This window comes from Ornithorhynchus anatinus, chromosome 7 (genome assembly GCF_004115215.2).
Source record: "Ornithorhynchus anatinus isolate Pmale09 chromosome 7, mOrnAna1.pri.v4, whole genome shotgun sequence".
NCBI classification, from domain to species: Eukaryota; Metazoa; Chordata; class Mammalia; order Monotremata; family Ornithorhynchidae; genus Ornithorhynchus; species Ornithorhynchus anatinus.
In genome coordinates this window covers 67,571,477-67,584,765 of record NC_041734.1, presented here as the reverse complement: position 1 = coordinate 67,584,765, position 13,289 = coordinate 67,571,477, and the positions used below count along the sequence as shown (strand labels likewise).

At 51.8% G+C, this 13,289-nt stretch overlaps 1 long non-coding RNA gene across 1 annotated transcript; it reads left to right on the top strand.

The window, feature by feature from the left end:
• Nucleotides 1-199: 199 nt before the first annotated feature.
• Nucleotides 200-9,393, top strand: LOC114813338. The gene is made up of 3 exons (XR_003761060.2): nt 200-299; nt 4,755-4,930; nt 8,675-9,393. It is a non-coding gene; the product is annotated as an uncharacterized LOC114813338 (long non-coding RNA).
• The last annotated feature ends 3,896 nt before the right edge of the window (nt 9,394-13,289 follow it).

Below are 13,289 nucleotides of genomic sequence, written 5' to 3'. Positions count from 1 at the left end.
ATGAATTTCTCCGCAAACAAGCTCCACTAATCATCTAATAACCGGATTAATTAAGGCTAGTGAAGGTAAACAGCAAGAATGCAATTAACCATTGATTGCTGGGTAATTACTGGAGGAGAGGCTCATTCGCAAGTGCAAAAATCAGCTGCTGACCTAGGCTGATGATAAAGGCCAACAACAGGGAGGGGGCAAGAAGCTTGGCTCCATCCTTTTCTCCTTCCTGTGTCCAACTTTCTCTCCTTCTTCCTAGCCTTGCCAGCATTTCCTAATGAAGAGTCTTCCCTGGACCGCTCCTTACGGTTGGTTCTTCCCTGCCCCGTCCATGCTCCCTTCCCACCTACCCTCCTGCCGGGCTGAGTAGGGAACCCTCAGATTTCTGGGCTGGGAGTCGCCACCGTGGTCGCTCAGTACTTCCCTGAGTCTGCAGTGACCTCCTAGACCAGTGGACCCAGGCATCTGGGGCTCCCCTCTCCCACTACCTGTGGACCTAGGCCTCTGGGGCTTCTCTCTCCCACTAGCTGTAAAGTGCCTGGCACTTAGAAAGTGCTTACATGATGAAGTGGATAAAAGTAAGTCTTGGAGCTAGAAGGTCATGGGTTCTAATCCTGACTCTGCCAGGTGTATGCTGACTGACCTTGGGTAAATGACTTCCCTTCTTTGTGCCTCAGTTACCTCATCTGTTAAATAGGGATTGAGATCTGTGGGGCAGGGACTATATCCCATCTGATTTGCTCGTATCTACCCCAGGGCTTAGTGCAGTGACTGGCACATAGTAAGGGCTTAACAAATACCATTATTATTATTACTAATAATGCATCTACACAGTACATATATGGCTAAGTGGAAAGAGCATGGGCTTGGGAGTCAGAGATCATGGGTGTTAATTTTGGCTCTGCCACTTGCAGCTGTGTGACTTTGGGCAAGTCACGTAACTTCTCTGTGCCTCTGTTACCTCATCTGTAAAATGGGGATTAAGAGTGGGAGCTCCAAGTGAGACAACCTGATTACCTTGTATCTCCCCCAATGCTTAAAACAGGGCTTGGCACATAGAAAGTGCTTAACAAATATCATCATCTTATATAATGTATTATGCATATATATATATATATATATAACTATGGACCCAGGTGTCTGAGGCTCCCCTCTCCCATGATCGGTGGACCTAGGCACCTGGGGTCCAACCTGGGTCATCTGGAACCCAAGGACTGGGTCTGGAACTGGCTGTTCCTTCCAAGGAACACTCCCCGGCCCAGTATAGCCCCTGTGGGCTGAGCCCCTCCAAGGGCCCCCCAGCCAGCCCGAGGGTTTGGACTTCCCCCCCACCCCCAAAATCCCAAGGAGGAAGGGGCTCCGGTTCTCTCTGCCGGCGCAGGGCCGAGAGCAGAGCCCTTGGGCCGGGCTGGCCCCAGAGAGGACCAACTTTGGACTTGCTAAATCAAAGGTCCAGCAGTGACAGCCAAATGAATCCCTTCTGCAGGTGTGACCCTTCTCACCCATCACTCAGTCCCTTCCCCATTTTTTATGGTATTCATTAAGCACTTACTATGCGCCAGGCACTGTTCCAATCGCTGGGGTAGATACAAGATAATTAGGTTGGATACGGCCCATGTCCCACATGGGGCTCACAGTCTTAATCCCCATTTTACAGATGATAGAACTGAGGCCCAGAGAAATGAAGTGAATTGTCCAAGGTCACACAATAATCAAATGGCGGAGTTGGGATTAGAACTCAGGTCCTTCAGTCCTGTGCTCTATCCGCTAGACCACACTACTTCCCTTGATTTCTCAGAACTAGGCAGACAGCCCTGACCCCAGAAGGGCCCCTGATGGCCAAGCTCAAAGGGGGAGCAGTCAGCTGGGCCTGGTCGGGAAGTGTCCTGGACCCTGGTAGAGCTGAGGCAGTAACCTGTCGAGGCAGAAGAGTTTTGGACTAGATGGTGGGAGAACTTCCCAAAAGTGAGGGTTTATGGTTCAATCTGTCATGAAATCCTATCAGGTCTACCTTCACAACATCTCTCGAATTCACTTTTTCCTCTCCATCCGATCTGCTACGGTGCTGATCCAAGCACTCATCGCTTCTTGCCTCGACCACTGCATCGGTGGTCCCTGACCTCCCTGCCTTCTCTCTCTCCCCTCGCCAGTCCATACTTCATTCTGCTGTCCGGATCATATTTCGGACAAACTATTCAGTCCACATCTCCCCACTCCTCAAAAACCACTAGTGGTTGCCCATCCACCTCCGCGTCGAACAGAAACGCCTTACCGTTGGTTTTAAGGCACTTAATCAACTCTCTCTCTCTCTCTCCTACCTAACCTCATTGATTTCCTACTACAACCCAATCTGCACACTTCGCTCCTCTACAGGCAACCTACTCTCTATACCCTGGTCTCATCTGTCTCGCTGCTGACCCCTTGCAAATGTCTTCCATCTGCTCTGGAAATCCCTACTTCGAATTTGATAGGCCACCACTCCTCCCACCTTCAAACGCTCCTAAAATCGTATCTAAAACCGACTTTCCCTGACTAAGCCCTAAATTTCCCCTACCTGTCCTCCCATCTGCTTTGCCTAGTCACTTGGCTGTGCACCTTTTAAGCCCTTACCCCAGCCCCACAGTAATTATATCCATATCCTTATATTCTATTATTTCCCCTCTGTCATTTATTTTAATATCTGTCTCTCCTCAAGACTGTAAGCTCCTCAGGGGCAGGGAATCACATCTACCAACTGTGTTGTATTGTAGATTTCAAAGCGCACGAGAAGCAGCGTGGCTCAGTGGAAAGAGTCAGAGACCGTGGGTTCTAATCTTGGCTCTGCCACTTATGAGCTGTGTGACTTTGGGCAAGTCACTTCACTTCTCTGTGCCTCAGTTACTTCATCTGGAAAATGGGGATTAAGACTGTGAGCCCCATGTGGGACAACCTGATGACCTCGTATCTACGCAGTGGTTAGAACAGTGGTTGGCACCTAGTAAGTGCTTAAATACCAAAATTATCATTATTAGTACAGTGATGTGTGCACATTAACCACTCAAATACTAATGATAATAATGTTGGTATTTGTTAAGCGCTTACTATGTGCCGAGCACTGTTCTAAGCGCTGGGGTAGACACGGGAATCAGGTTGTCCCACGTGGGGCTCACAGTCTTAATCTCCATTTTACAGATGAGGTAACTGAGGCACCGAGAAGTTAAGTGACTTGCCCAAAGTCACACAGCTGACAAGTGGCCGAGCCAAGATTCGAACCCATGACCTCTGACTCCAAAGCCCGTGCTCTTTCCGCTGAGCCACGCTGATAGATGATAATAATGATGGTATCTGTTGAACACTTACTATGTGCCGAGCACTCTTCTAAACAGTGGGGTAGATAGAAGGTAATCAGGTTGTCCCACATGGGACTCCCAGTCTTAATCCCCCTTTTACAGGTGAAGTAACTGAGGCACAGAGAAGTGAAGTGACTTGCCCAAAGTCACACAGCTGATAAGTGGCGGAACTGGGATTAGAACCCACGACCTCTGACTCCCAAATCCAGGCTCTTTCCACTAAGCCTCGCTGCCTACTAACTCTGTTGTACTGCATTCTCCCAAGTGCTTAGTACAGTTCTCTGCACACATTAAGTGCTCAATAAATACAATTGATGATGTTGGATGATACCAATGCTGTTGTACTCTCTGAGGACACTTATTACAAAAGGGAGTTAGTTGGAGGGACAGGGCATCTGGAACTGCCGGTGGGGAGGGACAGAGAGGATCTGGAGCTGCTGGAAGAGACACAGAGGATCTGCAGCTGCTGGAGGAGTTGGAATCTGGAACTGCTGGAGGAGGGAGAGGGAATCTGGAGCTCCTGAGAGAGACAGAAGGGACTTGGAGCTTCTTGGAGGGGGAGAAGGGATCTGGAACTGCTGGTGGGGAGGGCCAGAGGGGATCCGGAGCTGCTGGAGGAAGAAGAGGGGATCTGGAGCAGTTGGCGGAGGGAGACAGAGGGCATCTGGAGTTGCTTGGGGAGGGTGAGGGGATCTGGAGCTGCTGGGGGAGGCAGAGGAGACCTGGAGCTGCTGGGGGAGGGAGAAGAGATTTGGAGGTGCTGGAGGAGGGAGAGGGAAGTAATTGGAGGTCAAGAGGCAAAAGTGGCTGCCAGATGAGAAAGGATTGATTGAAGTTTTGGTCGGAACAGTGGGAAAAATCAATGTGAATTCCCCAGGTGCAGAATACGTGTTTACTGTGTTTGGAAACTCCTGTTCACTGGTGAGGAAGTCAAGCAATTGGATTTGCTGCTGACGCTGCCCCATCTTCATCCCCGCCCCCATCCATCCCCTCCTTCACCATCCTAAAGCGGGGCCTTCTGCCGTCCACCTCGAAACACTGCCCAGCCCAGCCAGAAGTCCGAGTGCATTCTTTCAGAGGTGGTTCTGGGGTCTCTGTGGGAAGAAGAAGCCCAAGCCTGGTCGAATCAATATCTGAATCGTTATTATTGCTCTTCTTCTTCTTCTTCTTGTTGCACGTAATAAGTGTCTGCCGTGTGTCAAATGCTGGGGCGGATACAAGATAATCAGATTGGATTCAGTCCCTGTCCCACATAAGGCTGACGGTCTAAGAGAAAGGGAAGGGAAAGCAGTCAATCAATACTATTTATATGAGAGCTTGCTTTATGCAGAGCACTGTACTAAGCACTGGGAGAGCACTATAGAGTTGGTGGATATGGTCCCTACTCTCCAGGAGTTTATGGCCTAGCAGATTGAGGATATCCTTATTTTACAGAGAAGGAAACTGAGGCTCAGAGAGATTAAAGATCTCCCCGGGTCACACGGCAGTGTTAGGATTAGAACCCGGACCTCCCGGCTTCCAGTCCCAAGGCCTTTCCATTAGACCACACTGCCTTCCCAGCTGTTGGATGACTTCGTCGGCTGACCGCAGAGATCTGGAAGGGAGATCAGGTGGGTGACTCCATTTTGGCAGGTTTCCTGGATTAATCAATCACATTTATTGAGAGCTAACTTTGTACAATACAACGGGGTCGGTAAACACGACTCCTGCCCTAAAGGGGGAGATAGACAATGAAATAAATACAATTAGGGGAAATATAGGTGGGTAGCGTGAGCCTGAGGATGGGGTGAATCTCAAGTGGAGAAGCAGTATTCATTCATTCAATAGTATTTATTGAGCGCTTACTATGTGCAGAGCACTGTACTAAGCGCTTGGAATGGACAAATCGGTAACAGAGACAGTCCCTGCCCTTTGACGGGCTTATGGCCTAGGGGATAGAGCATAGGCCTGGGAGTCAAAAGGACCTGGGTTCTAATCCCAGCTCTGCCACTTGTCTGAGTGACCTTGGGCAAGTCACTGGACAGCTCTGTGTCTCAGTTCCCTCCTCTGTAAAATGAAGATTAAAACCGTGTCCCCCATGTGGGACACGGACAATGTCCAACCTGATTAACTGGTGTCTATCCCAACGCTTAGTTCAGTGCCTGGCAAGGAGTAAGCACTTAACAAATACTAAAAAAAGTGCTAAAAGGGTACAGATCCAAGTGCAACACAGAAGGGAGAGGGAGTAAAGGAAATGAGGGTTTAGTCGGGGAAAGACTCTTGGAGGAGATGTGATATTAATAAGATTTGAAGATGAAGAGAGTGTTGGTCTGTCAGCTACCTAGGGGGAGGAACTTCCAGGCCAGAGGGTGGATATGGAAAAAGGTTGGTGGCAAGATGGGCGAGATCGAGGTACAGTGACTAGGTTGACAGAGGAATGAAGTGTGTGGACTGGGTTGTAGGAGATGAGTAAGGAAAGGTGAGGGGGGGAGAAAGCTGATTCAGTACTTTAAAGCTGATTCAATCAATCAGCGGTATTTATTGAGCACTTCTATGTGCAGAGCACTGTAATAAGTGCTCGGGAGAGTACAACACAACAGAATTAGGGTCCTTAGGAAGGCGGGGGGGAGGGAGGGGCCTTGACTGGGGCTGACTTCGAGCCAGGACCCAGAGCTGGTTTTGTGACGTAGCCCTGCCTCTCCTAGTACCTTGGACTGGAGAGTGGGCAGGAGGTCTGTGTGTGTGTGGTGCGGAGAGTGGGGGGACAGAGTTAACTCCATCCTCTGCTTCACATGGGGGTGGTGGGCTCTAGGACTTCTGGACACTGCTCCCAGACCCTGATTCCCTCAGTCCCCAAACCGCTGGTCATTCCAGGCCTCATCTCCTCCTTCAAACTGCCTCCAAGACCCCTTGCTTTTCCCATCCAACATATGGGCAGGTTTTCTGCCAAGGAGGGGACCCCGGAGGAGGGAGGGAGAAGTCCATCAGGGAGAGGGAAGGGCACCGGTCCCCGGTCTGGGCTGAGAAATCCAAAGAGAAAGGGGGTACCGTGTGCCCTCCCCCTCAGAGCACACCCCCACTCTCACTCCCAGACCAGCTAGGAGCAAGCGAGGCCCCCCGCACCCGGAGACGGAGGGCTAACCTGCCCGCCCCTGCCCCAGGCGCTTATTCCCTATTTTGCCCAGCACAGGGAGGAGCCGGGCCCTCCGGGGTCAGTGTGGTCAGCCTACCCTGCCCCAGCTCGCACTGGTGAGGCCGGGTCCTGGTTCTGTGTCCAGGGGCCCGCCCTGGGGATTTGGACTTCAGTAAAAAATGGGCTAATTGTCCCGCTGTGGCAGCAGCCCGGCCACCTGAGGGAATCGGGCTGCGGGGCAACCTGCCACCCTGTTTCTGCCCTCATCAGACCCTTCCCCTGCCATCCCCCTCCGGCCTTAGCTCCTCCCCACCCCTCGGCTTCGCAGGCACATCCCCGACTCCCTAGCTCAATCCCAGATCCCCGGGAGGGAGAAAGCAATCCCGAGAGATGGGGCAGGAGAGGAGGAGGAAGAACTCATCAGCTTTTCTTCTGGCCTGCTGCATGATTTCTTCAGGCTCTGGCCATGTGTTCCTTAGGCAGGCTGCCCTACATACGCCAATCCTCCGTATGGCTGGGGCCTCCCCCGACACTCCCTGCCTCTTAAAATAGTCCTTGAGTCCGTCCCAGGTTTCCTGGCCTGTTTCTAGGACAAATCGCTCCGAGATGGCCACTGCAGACGGGGAAAGAGGACGAGGAGAACCGGCGGAATTGGCCCTCGGCTGGTTTCTGCTCTCGAGGCTGGCACGGCTCCAGGAGAAGGGTCCCCTTGTCCTCCAGCCTGGGTGCCGGGATCGTGAGCCCCTTCCACCATCCTGGGATGAAGGGGGCAACTCTCTCTCCTGGAGAGTTGGGATAGGAGAAAACAGGAGAGGGTCAGCTCTGCTGGTCCTATGGAGGGGGAGCAGGGAGATGGAGGCTGGAGGGCTGGCAGAGAGAAGGAGGTTGGTGGGCGGGGGAGAGTGGGGAGATGGAGGCTGGTGGGCTGGGGGAGAGCAGAGAGATTGGTCAGCAGGAGGAGAGTGGGGAGATGGAGACTGGTGGGCTGGGACAGGTAGGGGAGAGCACGGAGATGGAGACAGATGGGCTGAGGACAAGGAGGGGGAGAGTGGGAAGATGGAGGCTGGTGGACTGGGGCAGGCACGGGGAGAGCAGGGAGATGGAGGCTGGAGGGCTGGGGGAGAGCAGAGAGGAGGTTGTGGGTTGGGGGAGTGGGGAGATGGAGACTGGTGGTCTGGGGGGGAGCAGAGAGAAGGAGGTTGGTGGGGCAGGGGGAGAGTGGGGAGAGAGAGAGACTGGTGAGCTGGGGGCGGGCTGGGGGCAGGGTAGGAGGGAATGAGGAGATGGAGGCTGGTGGACTGGGGAAGGTGGGCGGGGGAGAGCAGGGAGATGGAGACTGGAGGGCTGGGGGAGAGCAGAGAGAAGGAAGTCGGTGGGCAAAGGAAGAGTGGGGAGATGGAGGTTTTTGAGCTGAGGGTGGGGAGAGTGGGGAGAGGGAGGCTAGCGAGTTGGTGGTGGTCTGGGGCCAGATTGGGAGAGAGTAAGGCGATGGAGGCGGGTGGGCGGGGGGAGAGAGCAGAGATGGATGCTGGAGCTGGGGTGGGCAGGGACCGAGGGCAGACCGCAAGCTGAAGGTGGGCACGCTCCTCTTTCTTCTAGGCCACCCTGCCTAAATAGAGGCAGGGAGCACAGAGAGAACACTGTAACTTGGTGGATAAAGCACGGACCTGGTAGTCAGAAGGACCTGGGTTCTAAGCCCAACTCTGTCATTTGCCTGCTGTGTGATGCCGGGCAAAACAGTTAACTTCTCTGTGTCTCGGGTATCATCTGTAAAATGGGGATTAAAACTGTGAGCCCCATGTGTGACACAGACTGTGACCAACCTGATCAGTTTGTATCTAACCCGGCCTTTAGTACAGTGCCTGGCACATAATAAGGACTTAACAAATGCCAAAGAAAAAAGAACAAAGAGTGAAATAGTCAGAGAGACTATAACATCTTTGGCACAGGACTTGTGTCTTTTTCATCTATTGTATTCTACCAAGTGTTGAGTACAGTGCAGACTGGACTTGGCAGCTTCCTATCCTTTGTTTGTTTTATGTTGGTTAGTAAGTGTTTAAGCACTTATAACACTCTTCTGGAACAGTGTTAATGAGGTCCAACACAGTCCCTGTCCCACAATGGGGGCTCACAATCTTAAGTAGGGAGAACGGGAACCGAATCCCTATTTTACAGTTGAGGAAACAGAGGCACAAGCTCCGTCCTGACTGTGACATTGACCGGGAGGCCCTTGCTCAAGCAGGTGGCCCCTGCCGAACGCCCAGCCGAAATGGAATGGAGAGAAAGTGACCCAGTGGTTCCCCTTCCCTGTGACCTGTGCCCCCGCAACAATTTGGAGTCGACAACGGCAGGGACGGAGAAGCAGACGGGCGGAGGATGGGGAGGGAGGGGACCGGCCCCGGTGACAGCCGAGATCTCCTGGCCGGAGCATCCCTCCCTCGGCCCCCGCCGCCTGGCCCCGCTCCGTCTCCGGAGACTTCGGGATCGGCTGAGGAAAGGCAGTTTGTCTCCCTGCCACCATGCTGCTTGTGCCAAGAGGAAAGCAGCTCTCCCCGTGCTCGTCATTATGACTGCTGTGAGAGCAGATGGGGCAGCTCTCCTGGAAGGAACATGGGCTTGGAAAATTAATTTGCCCAAACCGAAACATATGAAAAATAATTGAGCCATTTTGCTGAGACCAGAACCCTGGGGAGTTTAACTCGTCCCCATTACTGCGCCTCCCTGCACCGCGCCTTGTCGCTACCTGCCGCACACTGCCCCTCCCAGACCCCTATCAGCTGCACAGCCTCCACTGCACCTCCCACACCATTCCCCTCAGCTGCAAATTCTGCACTGCGCCTCCCACACGACACCCCTCCAGGCCAGGCCTCTCACGGCTTCCGGAGGACTCCGCCTGCCCTGAAACTTTTTAAGACAGGATTTCAGGCATCTTTTATAGGACCAATTCTCTAGCTCCAAGGGGAGTAGGAAAGAGGGATATGTGGAGGGATGAAGGAGAGGGGAACTGACAAGGAGGCAGAGAGGCCCCCAGCCTCTATCCAGAATCCCCCCCCTCCGGGTCAGTTCCTGTAGGCCTGTGGGGGAAACCAAGTCAAGGGGCACAGGGGGCTGGTCCGGCTGCCCTCTCAGATACCCTCTCGGAGGAGGCTCTGTGAGTCCGCTGCTTCTAAAGTGTTTCCAGCCCTGAAGGCAACGGCCACTGGCTTGCAACAGAGGGTTACAAAGGAGGTTTTTGAAAGGTTTTAGAAAATGATCTGTGCTGCGGAGTGAAGTGTGGACTGGGGAGGGGAGAGGCTGGAGGCAGGGAGCTCAGCAGGGAGGCTGATGCAGGAGTTGAGCCTGGATATGATGAGTGCCTGGACCAGCGTGTTGGCTGTTTGGAAGGGGAAACAGTGTGGCCCAGTGGAAAGAGCACAGGCTTGGGAGCCAGAGGACCTAATTTCCAATCCCAGCTCCATCACTTGTCTGCTGTGAGGCCTCGGGTAAGTCATCTCAATTCTCTGTGCTCCGTTACCTCACCTGTAAAATGGGGATTAAGACTATAAGCCCTATGTCAGTTACCAGTCAGTCGTATTTACTGAGCACTTACTGTGTTTGGAGCACTGTCTACAGCAGTTTGGAGAGTACAATGTAACAACCACATTCCCTGCTCATAGCGAGCTAAGAGTCTAGAGGGGTACAGGGACTGAGTCCAACTCAATAAGTTTTTGTTTTAATGGTATTTGTTCAGCGCTTACTACGTGCCATTCATTCATTCAATCGTATTTATTGAGCGCTTACTGTGCTCCGCCCAGTACTAAGCGCTTGGAATGTACAATTCGGCAACAGATAGAGGCCATCCCTGCCCAGTGACGGGTTCGCAGTCTAAACGGGGGAGACAGCAAAGCAGAACAGAACAGAACGAAAACAAGACAACATCGTCAAGATAAATAGAATCAAGGAGATATACACCTTATTAACAAGATAAATAGGGTAATAAATAATATATACAAATGAGCACAGTGCTGAGGGGAGGGGAAGGGGGAAGAGCAGAGGGTGGGGGGGGAGGTGAGGGGGAGCAGAGGGAAAGGGGGAGCTCGGTCTGGGAAGGCCTCCTGGAGGAGGTGAGCTCTCAGTAGGGCAGGCTCTGTACTAAGCGCTAGAGTAGGTACAAGTTAATCAGGTTGGACACAGTCCATGTCACACATGGAACTCTCAGTTCTAATCCCTATTTTTACGGATGGGGTAACTGAGGCACAGAGAAGTGAAGTGATTTGCCCAAAGTCACCCAGCAGACAAGTTGCAGAGCCAAAATTAAAACTCGGGTCCTTCTGATTCCCAGGCCCCTGCTCTATCCACTAGGTCCACAGTGCCTAGAACATAGTAAGGACTTAATAAATACCATAAAAAAGAGGAAGGAGCAGATAATTGAGGCACTGTGGAGAACAATTAGGCAGGATTTGGAGATAGACTAACTATGGGGGCTCCTCATTATCATCATCAATTGTACTTAGTGAATGTTTACTATGGGCATAGAACTGTAGTAAGCACTTGGGACAGTATTAAACAACAAGGTTGGCAAACAGACTTAACAAATTTAACAAATACCTCTGACGCTATCTGAGGAGAGATATTTTGGACATATAAAATTTGAATTGCCGATGGGAAATTCACGTGTAGAGATTCTAGAGGCAGGAGGAGATGTGAGACTATAGAAAGGGGGAGAAGTCAAGTCAACCCCCAGTGGGGACAATCAGGGAAGCAGTGTGGCCTTGTTGAAAGAGACGGGTCCGGGAATCAGAAGGCTCTGGGTTCTAATTCCGGCCCTGCCGCTTATCTGTTGTGTGATCGTGGACAGGTCACCTGACTGCTCTGTGCCTCAGTTTCCTCACCTGTAAAAGGGGGATTCCGACTGTGAGCTCCATGTGGGAGTTGGACTGTGTCCAACCTGATTAACTTGTATTCAGGTTATTCAATAACTACTATTGAATATTCATTCAATAGTAGTTATTGAGCGATTACTATGTGCAGAGCACTGCACTAAGAGTTTGGAATGGATAAATCGGTAACAGAGAGAGTCCCTGCCCTTCGACGGGCTTACGGTCCAATCGGGGGAGACGGGCAGACAAGAACAATGGCAGTAAATAGAATCGAGGGGAAGAACATCTCATTAAAACAATAGCAAATAAATAGAATCAAGGTGATGTACATCTCATTAACACAATAAATAGGGTAATGAAGATATAGACAGTTGAGCGGACGAGTACAGTGCTGAGGGGAGGGGAAGAGAGGGGGGAGAAGCAGAGGGAAAGGGGGGAGAAGAGGGTTGTATCTACCTCAGTGCTTAGAAGAGTGCCTGACACCTAGTAAGCACTTAACAAATACCATTTTTTAAAAAAAATCAAAGCCACGGGAGCAGATGAGCTGCCCAAGGGAGAGGGTGTAGAATGCAAAAAGGAGGGGAGCTTGAGAAGAGCCCGCTCCTGCTTCCTCTTTCCCGTTTTCCTCTTGTCTCCTTCCCTCCCCCTTCCCTTTCCCCACCACCGTTCCACATCTCTACCTCCCTTCTCCTTTGCCCTATCCCCACACTGGGCCTGACCCCGGAGGCCCGCACTGTCAGGAGGAATTACGCTGTGAGATTTAAAGGGAAAACACCGCCAAACAAATTGAATGTTTCTGAGTGCAAATTGGATTTTCAATCGCTGCAGATTTAAAGCGGCACCACGGCCAAATCAAATGATTCTGGAGGTTGGAGCCTACGGGAAAAAATGCTGCCCGTGACCGGTCAGTTAAGCCGAGGCCGTGTGGATGTGGTGGGAGATGGGCGGGAAGAGGGGGGCGCAAGGGTTGGGTGGGGGCCAATGGGGTTACACTGGCCCCTGGAAAGGGCTTTGGAATGACTTAGACACCGAGGAGGGCGTCGAGATAAGGCTTCCAGCTGTCGGAGTTTATTCAGTCCTCCGTCTGAGTTTGTCACCCTCAAGACACTTATAGGGGATAGAGCAGGGGCCTGGGTGTCAGAAGGCCGATTAGAGAAGCAGCGTGGCTCGGTGGAAAGAGCACGGGCTTTGGAGTCAGAGGTCATGAGTTCGAATCCCGGCTCTGCCACTTGTCAGCTGTGTGACTGTGGGCGAGTCACTTCATTTCTCTGTGCCTCGGTTCCCTCATCTGTAAAATGGGGATGAAGACTGTGAGCCCCACGTGGGACAACCTGATTCCCCTGTGTCTACCCCAGCGCTTAGAACAGTGCTCTGCACATAGTAAGCGCTTAACAAATACCAACATCATCATCATCATCATTATCCTGACTCTGCCGCTTGTCTGCTGTGAGACCTTGGATAAGTCACTTAACTTCTCTAGGCCCGTTACCTCATCTATGAAATGGGGATTGAGACTGTGAGCCCCACGTAGAACAGGGACTATTTCCAACATGATTCGGTTGTATCCATCCCAGTGCTTAGTACAATGCTTGGCATATAGTGAGCGGTGAAAAAAATGACTATTATCATTATTATTACTGCGGCTACCTGGATTTACTTAGTGCTTACTCTGTGCCAAACACTACCGATGGTGCTGGGTGGGTCCAGATATTGAGCAGCAGAGACGTGAAACGGGACAGGTTCATGCTGCTTTTCCAAGAACGATTCATTGACTCCATCGATATCTATTCTAATTACTGAGAATCTCCAGGCTAATACCAAGCCCAACTTCTGTCTTATGATGTCGCGTCGTCTCCCACCCGCAGCGTCGCCGTAGACACGCCTGTCCCACCTCCACCTGGTAGTGTAGCCGTAGAATTTTCTCGGTAAAATGCAGAAGTGGTTTACCGTTGCTCGCTTCCGCAATACAAAGCCTACTTAGCACAGATATAATTACTT